Below are 16,805 nucleotides of genomic sequence, written 5' to 3'. Positions count from 1 at the left end.
TATCAGCCTCTCAAATATTTCAGGAAGGGAGATTAAAGCACAGCAGATAACTTGTAATAAAGCCAGACGGGAATCTGCAAGCTGTTACAACCTCTCAGGCAATGCTTGCTATGAAAATGAAGCACATTAATGATCAGCTGTGCCCACCTGCACCACAGGGCCACTTCCTTTCAGAAGGCAAAGACAGCTAAAGAGTGTTCACCAAGTATTGCAATTGGTGCTGCATCTGGGAGTTGGGTGACTTTTGCAGTAGCTCAGCTGTCCATGCTTTAACCATCTTTTAAACTGATTAAGTGGAGCGATTAAAAAATAATCAACAGGTCTTGATAAGGTGTTCCTGCTTCGGGAATGCTGCGGTCTAATCAGTGCACAGAAAGGAAAAGGGGCCCAGGTGGAAAAAGTACTATTTGATTGCACAAATAAAGGCAATACATACCCACAGTAGAGCTTGATAAGCGCTGGGAAAGGCAGCAAAATCTGGCACTAAAAAAACATTGTGACATGAATAGTCTTCAACAACTACTCAGACTTTATTGAAATAATGAGTATTTTCGAAGTGTTCAAGAGTTAAAAAGCTAAACTCACCTTTTTTTTTTTTTTTTTGCAAATTATGTCGTTGCTCAGTAAAGGAAATTCTGAAAAAAAAAATCAAATTTAGGTATGTAGCTGATCAAAACACCTCCCCCACAAAGCCCCTTTATATCAGTTCTAGAAAATTATTGCAGAAAGCCCTGAAACTTGTAACATTTTGTTTTGACTGGTTGCATGCCTTAAGCAAGCTACTACTCTGCACTCCCCGAAACAACAACAACAAAAAGCAACAACAACAATAAAGCTTTTAGGGAAAAATACGAAGATGAATTCTATATTTTTTCTCTACTTCAATTTAAATGAACTTCAAAGGCCTGTGCAATCATAGCCAGGACACAACTAGGGATTGGTTGCTGATTGCTACACAGACACACTAGTCATTTCCTTCGCAGTGGAAACAGTCATGAAAGGAAATTTTTTTAAGCTACCTTTTTTACAGGAATTAGTTTTTTGCCTGTTTGCCTGAATTCATGAGATAATGCTAAACAAATAACTGGAAGCCTAGTAGGATCACTGAATTCCTATTTACAAAGAAAATGAAGCTCTAATAACTGAAGGGGAAGGGATTTTGCGTAGATTGCAGGAGGATTATGTTTTGCTTTGTTTAACAAACACCTGCAAAGCACCTGAAAGGGAGGATCTCCTATTTAAAGGGTTGGCTATTTATGGCTTTTCAAAACTGAATGCCTACATGAATTTCTCAGCTCCAAGAAGGGATCCCCAGGAAAAAACAGAGAAAGCAAACTTAGCAGTGCTGATACATCTAAGACTTACAAGTGCAAGAAAGCTATCTTAAAACCCCAAAGCAAACAAATGTTTTGAGGACTTTATATATAAACAATGAAGAAAGGGAGCAAGCACACAGAATGTCTTTATGTCTTTTTCTTTGTTTCAGATCAGCTTCAAAAAGAATTAACAACCTCTTTTCAGGTGTCGGGAAAGGTGTAAAAATGGCTGGTTTAAGGCGTAAAATCCTGGACTCAAAGCTAAGTCTCTGGGGTGAAGTTTTTTCCCAGCTGATAATAAAAGGAAAAAAAAAAGAGAGAGAGAGACACAGAAAGAGAGACATTAAGCTACCTCAAAGGTAGATTTCTTAGATTTCTCAGCATCCTGGAGCAATGCCATCCTCATTCTTAACTTCACGCTGATGACTTTTAATGTTGGAAGAATACCATTAAACCAGCAGGGTCTGAAAGATCTCAGAGAGACCAGCGTATATAACAGTCTTGAAGCACTGATTAAATTCAGGAGACGAGTGAAATTGTTACAGCCCCGGCAGGCTAAGGAGAATAAAAGCAGTCCTCCATGGCTACGTAAAAAGTGATATTCAGCTCAGGCTGCAGAGAAACCCAGTTGCCCCCAAGGCCTGTGGCAGCCCAGGACAAAGGCTGCAGCTGAGTGAGAGAAATCCATCCATAAAGAAATAAATAAGTGATCAGAGAGCAAAAGATTAAAAACCTAACGCGCTGCGCGGAACAAAGGCAGTGGCACAATGGGGATGGAATTAAGGGCAGGTTAAAGTGCTGAACACATCTCACTTTCCGGGCTGCATGGGACACTCCACGCCAAACTGGGAGCTGCTGCACAAAAATGGAAGATGTCAGGCAAAAAGTAACTGCACAAGCTTGAAAATATAAAAACGATAATATTAGAGTAAGGAAAACACTGGGATTATTATGGTAAAAGATTCTGCCTCACTTTGGCTAGGTTCCTTCAGGAGCTGAAGAAAAGTAGCAAAAAGCAGCAAAAGCAGCAAAAAAGGGTCAGACTGTGCATTCCCATGGCTCCTTTGAAGGAGGCAGACTTGACTCCATAACTGGGAATTCCAGTGCAGAATCCAGGTGTCCTGGGATCGGTGCACTGGCTCTGTGGGCCAAACATGACTGCCGCTTACACAGCCTAAATTAAAGTGCTATCCTGGAAACAGGAGTCTTCGGGAAGACAAAGCGGAAGTTCCTTGGGAATTGTGCAGGGATTGTGAATACGGAATGATCATCCATACAGTATTAGAATTACAGAAGTGGTGGGATGGCAAGTTTAATCCCAGCAGAGGGGCACTAGAACAAAAGTCTGGAGACCAAACTCTGGCACCCCTTTCCACAGCATGGTTTGCGTCCCCCAAAATATAAACAGGTTCAAAAAGCACATGGACAAATCCGTAGAAGAATGGCACATCAAGACTTACCTAAATCGTGATGATGAGGCTCAGCTTAGGACTGCAGCTTCCCAGGAGAGCAGTGATGGAAATGACCTTTAGTACTTTTTGTTATTGTCTTCCTCAGGCATCTGCTTTTAGCCACTGTCAGAGGCCGGAGGCTGGCCAAGGTGAATCCTGTGTCATTAGGAGTTTACAGCAGAGGATTCACTGGCAGTGCTTCCAAGTAAAGACAAAATGTCTGGCATGTTGCAGCGTGCTGGAATTGGCTATAAGGCATCTCAACATACCACTCCTTTAATGGGATGCTCCTGGTGTGGAAGGGAAAACCAGGGTGGTTGTTGGAAGCTTTGGTGCTTCTTGACCCTTCAGGTCCCTGTGAGGGGCTGGGAAGTCTGAGAGCTTCTGCTTCAGCTTGGCTCACCAGCTCCATGACAATAAAATCATCTCCTCACTGAGCAGCCCACAGAGCGGGTACAAATGCTGAGGTACTGAGTTCGGAAAGGGGGGAATCCACATTATGTTTTAAAAATGGTCCTGAATCACCATCCACACCGAGACCAAGTTCTCGTTTTTACAAAATGAATAAGTCTATCTGCATAAAAGAAGTCCAAGAGTCTGATGAAGAAAGCACTTCAATGGGAAAATTTTAGACTGTAATGCTCTGTCCAGGATCCAGCATATATGGGTACATGAGACAAGTTCTGTTGAACTCCTCCCACGTTAGTGGTGAGAGTGATGTAGTATACAAAAAAACAAGTAAAATACCAGCTGCCTCATACGCAGGACACAGGGCTGCCCTGGGAGGGCTATCAGACTCCATCCCAGGGGGTTGTGAAGAGAAAACAAGAGATGAGAACTCACTGGGGAAGGGAAAAATTCCTTCCATATATTAAGGAAAATAGTATTAGGCTCATTAATTTCCTGATTCTGCCATTCCCAGTGGCACACAGGCACTAGCTGAGCCCACCCCTGGGAGCTTTTTGAGGGAACAAGAAGCTGGAGCAGTTTTTTCTCCCTCGTTTTGCTCCCGCGGCACAGCGTGGTGGCTGCGCTTGCCTCCTCCTGCAGGTATGGAGTTTGCAAGACGTTTCCTGGCCTGACGTGGCCCGTAAAGCAAGGCAGCTCGCAGCAGACGTCAGGTCCTTCTGCAGAGAGCGCGTTTGCTAATGCAAGTGCACAGTGCTGTTGATTCAACTTAATCTTCAGTAGCCTTTCCCGCCAGCTCCGAGCTAAAAAAAAAAAAAGGGAGGGTGGTCTGGAAGCTCTAAGAGGTATTTTGCCAGTATTTTAGCAGTAAAGGGTAGATGATATCTACAATGTAAAAGTCAGGAGACTTTCCCTCTATCTTGGTTGAGCACGGGGAGGTTTTGTGTCTTGACACTGCTCCTTTAAGCTAAGGGGAAAGGCAAGTGCCGCCTTTCATCTAGTAAATGATTTCTGGAGTGGCATTCCTGCGCACTCATGCACAAACCAAGACTGGATCCAGCCCATGGAAAAAAAAAAAAATGCAATGCGTTTTCCCGCTTCAAGCATTAGTTTTATCTCCCTCCCAAACCCAGGTGGCATGTCCACCCTCCCTCCCCACCACCCTGTCATCCCTGCTCCGCGACACTCGTGCACAGCCGTCCCCATCTCCTTAACGGGTCCCGGTGGAGGGGTCTGTGTTCAACCCCTCTACCCGTATCCCCCTTAGAGCTCCTGGTTAGATTTCCTAAGCTCTTCATAGCGCCAGACAGAGCGCGAGGAGCAGGAGGGTGAGCTGAGACCTGGCGCTTGCAACTGCAGCGTCACCTGCGTGACGGCGCTGAGCATCTTCCCCAGCTGCTCTCACGCAGGTGACCCAACAACAGCCTGTGTTCAATTTCGCTTGTGCAAACTGTCAGGATCTGGCAGCTCCTGAAAGGAAGGATTAGGCGGCAGGAGCAGAGGGAGCCCTATCTGCTTGCCCTAGTCTGAAGTGCTTTTATTCTCTGTTTGCACAGTTTCTAGTACAACACGGTCCTGACCCAACCATTTTGATGAATAAACCAATGCTAACGAGCTCTTTCCTGCTATAAGTATACTTCATTTTCTCTTTCTCTTTCTTTCTTTTTCTCTTTCATGCTTTCTCTCTCTCTCTCTCTCTCTCTCTTTCTCTTTTCCTCTCTCTCTTTCCTCTTCCTTTTTCTTGTTAATATAAGTAATAGTAAGTAGTATTCAGCATTGTCTCAGTTGTTTCTTTCATCAATCCCCCTCTTTTTTTTTTCTCAGGTTGGTAACTCAGCCATAAAAAACAGCCTCTGGATGGAAACAGCAGAGTCAGGAAAAATTAGTGTCTAAAAGAACTGTAGGATCTGATCACAGATTCAGGGTGAAAATATTTCTAAAAACATGCATCATTGAATTGAAATATGTAAAAAATATCAAATTATCTAATACTTCCTTTTTAAAAAATAAAAAATAAAAACTGTAGTGGCTTGAGAACCTCTGGCCTGTGAAAACTCCACAGCAGCTTTTCTTACAAAAATGCAAGGCACGATGCAATCTTCAAAATGTTTTAATGGCTTTGGAGATTTGAAAAGAAATACTGGAAATGATTTGGATGGAAATATCACTAAATGTATTAGCTCTTTATAGAACAAGAAAACCCTACTTTTTTTTTTTTTTTTTTTTTTTTTTTTTTTTGTCTGCCATTAGCTGATTGAGGTCCACTGGGAAAAGCAGATCGTGAGATTTTCAAATTTCCTGAATACCTCCCTTGCAATATTCTGGAACCTGTTCATTGAGACAACTTGCGCTGTTCTGCATGCACGAGCTTCTGACATCGTGCACGCAGAAAAACATCTGGGAAATCGCAAGGTTGTAGGAGAATTACACCAAGGAATGACATGGGCACATTGCAAAGGACAAAGGAGAGTGTCTCCCAGGAAAAAATACATTGCAACTATTGCAATAGTCACTCATACGAATTCTGCACGAGGCCCCAAGGGGGGATGGGCTCTGGGGGGTCCCTCACCTGCGCTCTGGGCTCTGATGGGTCCTCTTGATGGGGTGGTGGAGATGGAAACGGGTGAAATCTGCTGCCCGCAGCCTCCAGTGCAGGGAGCTCCACCTCAGCCACGGGACCTGCTGCATTTAGGGGCATCTGCAAGTTTTGCACTGTCTGGGGGTGCAGTGTTCGGGGGGGGATAAAGGATGTGCACTTTTTGGGGGGGAGACAGGAGGGTTGAATTGTTGAAGGGCTTTGGTGGGGTTTGCACTAAGGAAGGAGGCAGGGGGCTGCAATGCGGGGTGGATGGAGGGATTGTGCTTTGGTGGGAAAGGGAGGGATTGTGCCAGGGGAGCAGGGGGGCTGCACTGCGGGGAATGAGGGGGTTGCACTGGGGGCGGAGGGCAGTTGCAGTGGGGGACAGGGGAGTTGCACTGAGGTGGATTGGGGGGTTACAACGGGGGACAGGGGGCTGAACTTGGTGGGGGCGGGAGGGTCGCACTGCGGGTAGGGGGCAGTTGCACTGGAGGGGCAGGAGGGTTGCACTGGGGGGATAGAGGGGTTACACTGGGGGTAGGGGGCAGTTGCGCTGGGGGGATAGAGGGGTTGCACTGGGGGCAGAGTTGCACTAGGAGGGGTACAGGGGTTACATTGGGGATGGAGAGGTTGCATGGGGGAGGTAGGGGGAGTTGCGCTGGGGGGCAGGGTGGGTTGCACTGGGGTGGGCAGGGGGGCTGCACGGAGGGGGACCAGGGGGTTGCGCTGGGGGCAGAGGAGGCCCAAGGAGCCGGGATGGGGCGGGTCGGAGCCGCGGCCGGCGCGGGACGGAGCGGGGCGGGCGCGGGGCCGGTGCCGGGCGGCGCAGGCGCAGTGCGGGGCCGCCGGCGGGCGCGGAGCGGCGAGTGCGGCTGGGCCGGGGGCAGCGGCGCCCCCCGAGCCTCCCTGCGACCCCGCCGGCGGCCCCGGGCCGAACCGGGACCCCGGGCCGAGCCGGGACCCCGGGCCGAGCCGGGACCCCGCGCCGAGCCGGGACCCCGCGCCGAACCGGGACCGGCCGCCCCGTCGGGGCGCGCGCACCGAGGTGAGCGCGGCGCGGGGCGGGGGGGGGGGGCTGCGCTGCGCCGCGCCGCGCGCGGGACTCGCGGGTTTCGGGTTTTCCACCCCAAAGCGGAGCCGCTTTGCGGCTTCCCGCCCGCCGCGGGGCCGGGGACACCCGGCGCGATGCGGCGCGTGTCGCGTCGCGCGGGCTGCCCCTTCCTACCCGAAATAAACCAGCAGCCCTCCTCTGAGGGGACGGCTCGGCTTTATCTTTATTTCTTTTTGTTTCTTTTATTTTAATTTCCTTTCTCTTTATGTCTTTCTGTCTTTGTCTCTTATTTCGGGGTCTCAGCTTATGAATTGCCTTTATTTCTTCGCTTCTTTTGTGGATCTGAAAGAGTACTTAAAATAATCCCGAAGTGTCTGAGAACCGTCTGTTCCCTGTGGTTGTGGCTGTGTACACAGTTACATTAAAAAAAAAAAAAAAAAAAAAAAAAAAAAGGCTTCGGATCTGTAAGTCTTAATAAGGACAGTGACTTTCTTGTGACTTCTGCGGCCCTGGGTCTTACAGGAGACAGAGTTTTTGGTTAAATTTTCGGTACAGTTTTTAAAGCTTGCTGTAATGTGCTTTATATATATATATATATGTATATATATTTTTTTATTAAGTGGAAGCTCTCAGACATTTAATTAAGAGCATAGCCTGTTTGGCAGCCTGTAGATTAGTTGACAGCTTTGATTCTTGGCTAGGTGAGAAAGATGACCAGGGCAATTTGCTAATTAAAAATATCAGGTTTGCCCTACCCTTCCATTTCACACCTTCTGGCAGGGCGAATGGCTCTGGTGAGCAGTCGCATTGGGAAGGTAGCCCTGAGCCTCCTCTCACCCGTCTCGTATTACCTGAGTTTTGGGAAGGTTCAGCTAATTTAACAGGCACCTGGGACACACAAAGACCTTTCCATGGAGGTGGAGTTTCAAGTCCGTGAAAGGGCAGTTTCTCAGAGCTGGATTCCCAGTGGGAAACGTGCAGGATTTGGCCACCACGCTCCTCCCAAACCTCTGCTTTTTTGAGTAAAAGAAGTTTCCGTGTTAGGGCTTCCTGGGGGCTTGGTGTGGGAACTTGTGTGAGCACCTTTACTTTTTGGTCGGACTGGGTGTCCTGATATTTCTAGCTCCTTTTATTTCATTTATTCTGTGTCACAGCAACGTTTTTCCCGCTGTTTCCGTCGCCTGAGCTGTAGGCAAAGCAGATGGTTCTCTAGTGTCCAGGATGGTGCTGCCATCCAATGCGGGCCGCGGTGGTGACTTCTGCAGAGAAGGAGCTTCACGAGCACCCGCTTTGCCTTGGGGTTTGGTGTTTCTCTAGGATTGCGCCCGTGGGACAAGGACTAAAACCAGGTCCTCAGCTCGAAAACTGAGCTTGGGACTTTTCTTTTTTAGGTGGCGCCCTGAATACTGTAGCAAGCCTCTAAACACTGTTTCCACTGGCAGGACTGGCAGCGGGTGTATTTTTCATGCCGCGAATGACTTTTGTATGAGATGAGTGCGTTAGAGCTGTTTTTCCTCGGTATCTGTTTACCTTTTTACCCCTGCGCAGTTTTCTCGGGCTCCTGGTCCTGCTGGACGTCTCAGTTTCTGCAGTGCCCAGTGCATCTAAATAATAGATGTTGAAAGTGAAATGAAAACGAGGAGCCTCTCCTGCAAGCGATGCAGAGTTACCGTGCGGAGCCGCCGGGAACTGGCAGGTTGTGCTCTTGGCTACCAAAGTTGTTAACAGAGAGGAGTTACAAATTTTCTTATGTCAGCACCTACTGCTGGGGTAGGTCACGGAGGAGGAGGGTATTTTCCTAGTCATTTAGTTAATGGAATTGAGTAATGGAGCATGGTAGGAGTTTTGAGTGTCAGCGCACAGACTGGCTGATCTGTTCAAATTTGCCCCTGTTTCCTTCAAAAAGGAAGAAGACACAGAACTATGAGTGGTTTGAAAACTTGAGGGTGCTGTGTTTGCAGAGAAACGAGTTTTGTATGAATTTGTGGGTTGTGGTAAGCCAATGACAGGCTTTAATAACCGATCGCCATGTCATAATGGCTAGAAAAAGTTTTATGTGGCTTTGCAACAAGAAGAAACAACAAATGGTTTGAAAAAAATCTTTGGCTCTTTCTAACTTTGTAAAGATGCAGTAAATGTCATTTGCAGGTAGCTTGAAATTGCAGCCGCAACTTTTATAGGATTTACTTGAAAAACTTTTGCTTGAGTTATTTAAAGTTATATAAAAAAATCACGATATTGTCTTATATACTGTATGCAATCACCGAAGTAACAGTTAAAATAAACTGTTATTTATTATGTGATTCAGATTTATGATCAGACTTACGGGGTAATGGAACCATTGGTTCTAATGGAACATGATTTGTTTTAGGTAGCTTAGTAGTATCTATCTTTTGTCATTAAATAATTGGCACTGCTGTAAAAAAGCATTTAAATGTCCCATGGAGAAGTGAGAGAAACCACTGGGACGTACGAGCTTTGGCACTCCATAGTCATCTCTTGCTAACGTTGTAGATGCTACACGCTGAGATGAAATAACAAAACCATATGGCTGATCCCAGCTGTTCAGAAGGCCACAGCCAGAAGGGAAATGGCAGTAACGTGTCAGGGCAGTGAGGTTCATTGCTTTTTTTTCTTTTTTTTTCAAACTTCAGTTTATGTATTGTATGCAGGTTGCTCTTAGCGTGGTTGTGGTGTGAATTATACTGCAAACTTCCAGCTCGCCTGTAGCTCTGAGCACTGCCCAGCCGTTCTGGTCCTTTCGGGAAGCTGGGTGTGGAATCGTGATAGCAGTTTTGAGACTGGTAGTTAAGCTTGAATATTGTTTTGAGTATTGCTTTGGGGCATATTTGTGGTGTTATTCACGAGGGGGAGAAAAAAAAATCCTGTCCAAATAGCATAAGGATGTATGCACTGACAGTCCCTTCTTTGGCATTGAGGTTGTGTTGTCCATGATGCTCGTGTTCATGGTGATGACAACCTTTTAAGTGCTGTGGAAATGAGTGGCTGGAGCACTGAAAATGCCCCCAACTTTGCCAGTGTTGCAGAGGCTGCAAGGACGCCTGGTCTCCCCTCTGATCTGCCACAGACCCAGGCTTTTACCCAGGGTTAAGCCCAGTAACTAGCGGGAAGCTTCACCCCACTTGGAGCAAATTTGCTGCATACTGAAGATTAGGTGCAGTCCAGAGCCTCCCTGGCAAAGGCTGGTACCAGAGGCTTTGAGAAGTGCACAGTATTCACTTAAGGCTAAGGAGAGCTAATCTGTCCTTTACCTTATGTCTTGTATCTGTCTCTAATTAGCAGACATTGGGTTCTTATTTTTTTTTAAGCATTAAGTCTTTAGAATTAGTATATTTTTTTAAGCCCTTCAATTAGTATGTGCAGCTCCAGATATCCATGTAAGCGTCCAATCCTTCTTCCAGCCTCCCAAAGCCTGCAGGCATCACGACCACTGCACAGTGATAATGTGATCTGTAATATGTGTGTATGGGCGCACGTGACACCTGGAGTGGGATTAGTCAAATGTTTTTTATCCATTCCCTCTTCCTGCTTCCAAGGTTTGATTGCCGCTCATCCCGGAGATAAGGAGAAAGAAGCACTGATTTACCTTTTATGCACCCTTTGCTATTTTTTGTGCAATTCCTCAGTGTGTGCACAACAGCACACGTGCAGTGCAAGGAAGATGGGAGGCCTTTTGGTGACATAACTGATTTGTGTCAAAAACTAACAGGCATTTAATGATCGCGCTAGGATTCTCCCTCGGGACCATAAATGTTTAGAAACCAACATGACTTGCTTCAGAAATTGGTCAGTGAATGAGCATCTTTGGAAATGATGGTGGAAAGCATCTTAATCCATGAGCGGGATTTGAAAAACTCCTTTGGTCTTGAGCTTCATACTTGTCCGTGCCTCCAACCTACAGCTTGTTCATGTCAAAGTTAGAAGATATTTGTTGAAGATAATTTCCTCTGGTTTATTCTGATTTTTTTTCCCCCTCGTTCATTCTCCTTCTCCCGTCTCTCACATACACACTTTGTTTTTTAATAAAAGAAAGAAGCAGCAGCTGTTCTCCCTGTTAAACTGTTGTGAGCCTCCCCTGGAGTGAATCACTGTGTTTGTTTAGGTGCATAAACATGGCTGTGTATGTTTAGGATTTCTGTCAAAGTTTTTCATTTACTCTGTGACCTGTTAAATGAGAAAAGGATGGGGCTTTGCTTCAGAAAACAGCTCTGTCAGAGAGAGAGAGAGAGAGAGAGAGAGAGAGAGAGAAAAAAATGGAAAAAAAGGCTGCAGACAAGCAGACAATAGTAAACTTTCTGAAAATGCTGCTCCTTTCATCCTTGTCCTGGCGTAATACAAAGGAGCTCTAGAAGTCACTCCAAGCCAATCTGATCTGGATGGAGGAAGAAAGACACATGGGTGTCTCACGTGGCTCTTGGTGTTTCTCCAGATGTATTTTGCCAAAAGTGCAATCTGACTGGAAGGGGGAAAAAAAAGAATATTGGGATTCAAATTAGAGAGCTTTTCTCTCTATTTTTGGCTTTGGAGTGTTTTTGAGCTGGAGTACAAAAGTGACAAAGGCTATTTTATCGGACAAAAGCACAGGGACATGACCTGTGCACAATTATTAAATGGAACGATACTGTGAAATTTGTGTCTCTAGTTTCCAAGATTGTAACAGAAAAGGAACTGAACTGAGGGAGCTGATGGCTCTTTTTCTCTTTTTGCAGCTTGGCAAAGGCAATTTAAGCCTGTATTTTCTTTTTCCCTCTCACCAATGCTTTATTATTAGCCCAGAGGCTGTGGTAGACAAGTTCTGCCCTGTCTCAGCCCCTTCTCCTTAGTATCCCTGTAATGTCAGATGGATGAATTAAGATACTGTTCGCGTCCTGAGCAATCGTGGCACAGGCAGGGCTGTGCCAGGGCATCCTGTGTTCGCCAATGGATGTGTTTCAGTAGGCACAGCAGAAGACCTGCTGCGAGGAGGTGTTTGATTCAACCTAACCTTTTGGAAAGGTTTTGGGAACTGTATTTTGATCCCAGTTACCCATGGATGGACTGAGCTGTTAGGTATCCTGGAGTTACCTAACTCTGGTGCCCCTTGCTCACGTTCCGGCTACTAAATTGGGCTGAAATTAACCCAGGCATTCATTCCCTGAGACTTGTCATGTAGTAAGTATGTGCGCGTGTTCCTCGGGCTCCATTAACATGAGTTAACTGTGTAATTGGGCTCCTGGGGCGAATGGGGACAGGAAGCAGAAGTTATTTAGCAGCCTGGGCTTAGATATTTTTTTTAATTATTATTTCTGTGCTGGATAAGTGCCTGGGAGAGCAGGAGCGAAGGATGGGCACAGCGTGGCTCTCGAAGTCCCCAAAAAGTGGAGAATAGTTACTAAAACTGCATGTGGATGCTGAGTTTTGTGCAGCTATGTCAAGGTGGGACTACATAGATATATCCATGTAGGATTTCTATAGCTGCTGCGCTTTTCATATCCCTTCTTTGGCTTTCTTCCCTGTGCTCTGCAGCTTTCCTCCCACCTGATGTAGCACTTTTATCATAGGGACCGTTTTGGTGACCAAAACCGGGCTTTCTGTGGGAAAGCAGAGTGAAGAACAGTCCTCGCTTGGCTTTGAAACCACTCAGCGACGAGTGGTGCGTTACAGCAGTGTATGCTTTAAGATTGCTGTAAATCCTGATTGTATGCTCCATTTTTTTAATTTCCATTTTGATATGTATCTTAGCTGCTTGAAGTTTAAGCTCATGGATGTTTTTAAACAGTAAAAGTCTGTAAAAGTTTGTTGACATTGTAAAATGTTGGTGTTTTGAGAAGGGTGGTTGGTTCTTTCTTAATTAAAGGCATTAAAGGTGATCAGGCTCTTTTCAGGTATTTGGTGTGAATATACATGAGTGAGATTAGAATTAAGCTACCTATGGTATTTTTATAAATCTCACTTCACTTTTTTTTTTCTCAGTAAACAACTTTTGCTTTTAAAGCAGCAGTCTTTATCCCAGGCTAATTGCAAGACTGGCAGAAAGCAACACAAGAAAAAGTTTTTTTTCTTTTTCTTTTTTTTTTTTTTTAATTCCATTCCTTTTGGTTATGTGGCATGAACTCTTTTCTAAACTTTTAACTTGCAGGACTTACGGCAAGCTCTCTCTTTTCCTTGGAAAGATGCCAGCTGTGGCTTCAGGGATTGCTGTGGCTGCCTTCTGTGCACACGCAGTTTAACCGGGTTCCATTTGGGCCGATTTCCCCCGAAACCGGCAGGTGCTGAAGATGATGATGGATGAAGCTGGAGCCTTCTCCTTGCATCCCGCTCCCGCCTGGCGCTTGACCTGCTCTTTCCCTGCCCTCCTCCGTGCCACACGTTCCCCGTCGCCGCTGGTCCTTGTGACCCCGTCGCGCTTTTGGGTGATGTTGGTCGCATCGGCTCAAGCGCCACCGGGAGCTTTCCTGGCCGGGGAAGTGCGGGAAGAACAAGCCCTCCTTTGTGTCCCTGCACACGTGGTGATGGTCACGAGCGCGGAGGAGGCGCCCGAGGAGATGCCGTGGGGCAGGGGGGGACGGTGCCACTCTACCCCACAGCATGGGTGGGATCCCCTTCTGCCCAGAGCTTGCTGAGTGCTTATTTAGTTATTTTGGGGTCAGCACCTTTGGATCCAGAAAATGTCATGGTGGGGGGGAAAAAAAAAAAGCTCTTCCAGAATATTAAAAATAGCAGGTGCCTGGGTACATTCTTCATGCTATTATAAGGAGCTATATTCTTGGCAGATGTAAACTTGGGAACATCGGGTCTGTTTTGTGTCTGGCACTTGCATTGCCTGGCGCAGAGGCTGCAGGGCTGATGCTCAGCCCGCTGGCTCAGCAAGGGTTAAGTGCCTGACTGGCCTGTTTTTTAGCCTTAATGCTGGTATGTTTTTAATGTCAGCAACTAGTTCGAAAAGGGGACTTGCACATGAAGTTTTGCATCCCCAAATGAAAGGTGAGTGGGACAAGATGGGCAGTTTGGGGGTCTGCAGCCACAAACCAGGGACAAGAAGGGCAAGTTGGGGAGTTTGCAGCTGCAGGCCGGGTTCAGCCAGCAGCTGAGCCTGGCCACGTCCGGGTGCATCTCCCTTCGTGCCCCGATCCCTACTGCATCCCTAGCTCCCGTTGCTCGCGTTGCTGTGTGTGTGCACACGTGTGCATATGTGCAAGCATGTGCAGCTGGAGGGAGGCACAGGCTGCCCCTGCATCCCGCCTGCCGCTGTCCCCCCCGGCTATCCGGCACCCCCCCGCCCACATAGCTCGCATTCCTGAGCCATTCCCGGTGCGGGATTTGCGCCCGTGTTTTGTTTTGGAGGCTGTTACGACTTCATACTGTGAGTTTTATTTTTTCTCTCTCTCTTTTTTTTTTTCCCTCTGTTTTCCCTATAGCTACATCCTCACAGAGATGCAGTGAATTACCCCTGCCAGTTCCACGAGCCATTTGGTGCAATTGCTGCTAGTCCTGGGTGCTTCCTGGCTTTTTGGGGGGTCCACGAAGTGACACAAGTGCTGCCCAAAGCTCCTAGGGGGGGACGGGGGTGCATGTGAGGAATAGAGGACTCCCCAGAATGGTGCTGGAGCCTCCACGGGTGCTTCGAGGGGGGAGAAAGTCTCATTGTAATTTCAATTAAAAGAGCTTTTCACCCCAGCCCTCCCCTTTTCTCCAGGCAGCTTCCTGATTTGCATCATAAAAGTGGACCAGGGATGCCTTTAGCAAATGCAGGAAATAAGATCCCTGCAACTATCTGAATAAAAAAAAAACTGTGATGATTAACAAGTTGCTTTGTTAGTGGTGGATTTAAAATCAACTGTTAACTGGATTGTTTAATATTGTATTATTACAAGGCAAGTTACGGCCTTACTTGCTGGTGCTGAGAGTCTCCTACCAAAAGGAGCCCTTGCCTGGCCTGTGCTACTGATTTTTGGCACTGTGAAGGAAAGCGTTTAAGTAGGCAGGTACTTAAGATCTTTCTATCTATAAATCCAGTCTTCATAAACCCTGGGTTGAAGTTCCCTGCCCCTTAATAAAACTCCCTCAGTGATTCTTTGAGCAAAAAAGTCACCTGCTTTTCAAGGCACTTTGAGTAACACTCAGTTGCACTCGCCATCAAAGATGGCAAAAATAGCAGAGTAACAACAACAAAAATAATTAAAATTAAGTATAAGCAGGAGACTAATACAGTGCTGGCACTTGCTGTTTTCTTTTGCACAACAAACCTTGAAATTTAGTCAAACTGACTTTGAGCTGAACTGGCAGAGCATCTAATTGCATTGATTGCAACCCTAAACTGCGAAGCCACAAAGGTGCTGTGACACCATACGCTCCTACAGGCAGGTGCACGAGTGTGGGAGCTTCTTGAAAACATGACCTTCATGTCTGCTTCATACATCAGAAGCAGTGAGCACCAGGTGTTTATTCTCTGCTCTTTGAAATAATCTTTTAACCTTTATTTTAAAACCCAGAATAACAGAGGCCTTTGAGAAGGAGCCAGAGTAGGTGGTGGAAGATGATGCTCTGTGTTGCACCCAGATCTGTGTTTCTATGCCGTTGCAAAACTAATATTAATGCTCACTTTCTGAGGCTTTTTTCTTTGTCTGACTAAGCATGCAAAGGAAAATATTGGAGTTAAAAGTGGAAAACTTCCTTTTTTTTTTCTTTTTTTTTTTCCCTGGGTAAAATCATTAAAATAATTAAAGCAGCAGGGGTGGCTTGCCATGAAGGTTAACGGGTGATATTTCCTTCCATCCCAGTTTGACCTGGCACCCATGAGGGGCACCAGCCCACATGTCCTCCTGGCCCGTTGACCTGTCGTCTTCTGCGCAGCGTCCTGAGGAAAAGTGAAACAAACTTCTTGCTGATTGTGGAGAATTCATAGACTTTGCAGTGAATATTGCACTGTGCTCCATGTGTGTGTCGAGGGAATTGGCGCTGGGCTGTCCCATCCATGGACGAGCTCATCGCCCCGTCCACGCTCATCCGTCCTGGTCCGGTGGTGCTTCCGACCGGTACCAGTGGACGGAGCTCGGGACGGATTGGGTGTTCGGCACAACTAGTTTTAGTGCAGCCTAAGGAATGTGTCGCAGCTCCTGGCAGTTTTTACCCCGTGACCTTGACCGGTTTCCCAGGCGCCTCCGAAACCTCCCGTGTCTTGGCTGTTCTCCTGCTTTTGCTGTTCCCGCGTCTCCGCTGCACGGGCTCCTTTCGTGCCCTGTAACTCCGCTATCGAGCGCGTGCTCTGCTTGCTCCCTGCCACGCTGTGCCTGCTTCTCCGCTTCCTCTGTGCCCTGGATACTCACTGCCCCATTCCAGGGCCCTAAAACCATACAGAAAAGCGGGTTGAGGGAGAAAAAAAAAAAAAAAGTGCATTGGGATTTCTCCCTCTAATCTAACACAAGTAAAAACATTTGCCTTGACGCTCCGCTCTTCACTTTGCATTTCCAGCTTGTCGTTAGATTTCTCCTAATTTTGGACCCTGTCTCAGGTGGCTGTTCCAGCAGGAGAAGTGATGAACTTCCTGTGCAGTTCCTTTCTTTCCTAATTCAGCTTATTAAAAGAAAAAAAAGTCATTGCAGCTTCTTACTGTAACACAGCAGCAATGGGGAACTCCTGCAACTTTATAGGATGCTGCCATTCATCAAGATGTTCTGTGTTGGATATTAAAAAAAAAAAATCCTGGACAATCTTTGTGCCAAGTTCAGTCCCCAGTGATGGAAGGAAAACATATGTGTATATATGAAAATATATACATACTGCTTAATGACAGATTGCAAAGGAGAAACTTTTCCTGGCAGGATGTACTGGAGACTGCCTGAGTTTTATCTTGTCTGTGTGTTTAAAAACTTGCAGTTTTGTTGTCCTCCTAGGAACAGAGGAGAAGCATGTAGTGGCTAGAGATCACGATGTGCCAAAGCTCTGATAAGTTACAGGTGCCTTTATCAGCTCAGTCCAATCTTAGTTGTTTGCAGATGCAT

The 16,805-nt window shown here is 46.5% G+C and overlaps 1 protein-coding gene across 1 annotated transcript in view; it reads left to right on the top strand.

Annotated features, from left to right (window-relative positions):
• Nucleotides 1–6,761: 6,761 nt before the first annotated feature.
• Nucleotides 6,762–16,805, top strand: part of KANK1 (KN motif and ankyrin repeat domains 1) — a 101,196-nt gene continuing 91,152 nt past the window's right edge. The window contains exon 1 of the mRNA XM_088539849.1: nucleotides 6,762–6,798. The gene's annotated coding sequence lies outside the window, so the exon portion shown is untranslated. The remainder of the gene's footprint in view (nucleotides 6,799–16,805) is intronic.

This window comes from Tinamus guttatus, unplaced genomic scaffold (assembly GCF_059628265.1).
Source record: "Tinamus guttatus ecotype Peru unplaced genomic scaffold, ASM5962826v1 Tinamus_guttatus_pri_ptg000050l, whole genome shotgun sequence".
In the NCBI taxonomy this organism is placed as follows: Eukaryota; Metazoa; Chordata; class Aves; order Tinamiformes; family Tinamidae; genus Tinamus; species Tinamus guttatus.
Note: the sequence above shows the minus strand (reverse complement) of the source record. Positions and strands in the feature narration are given on the sequence as shown.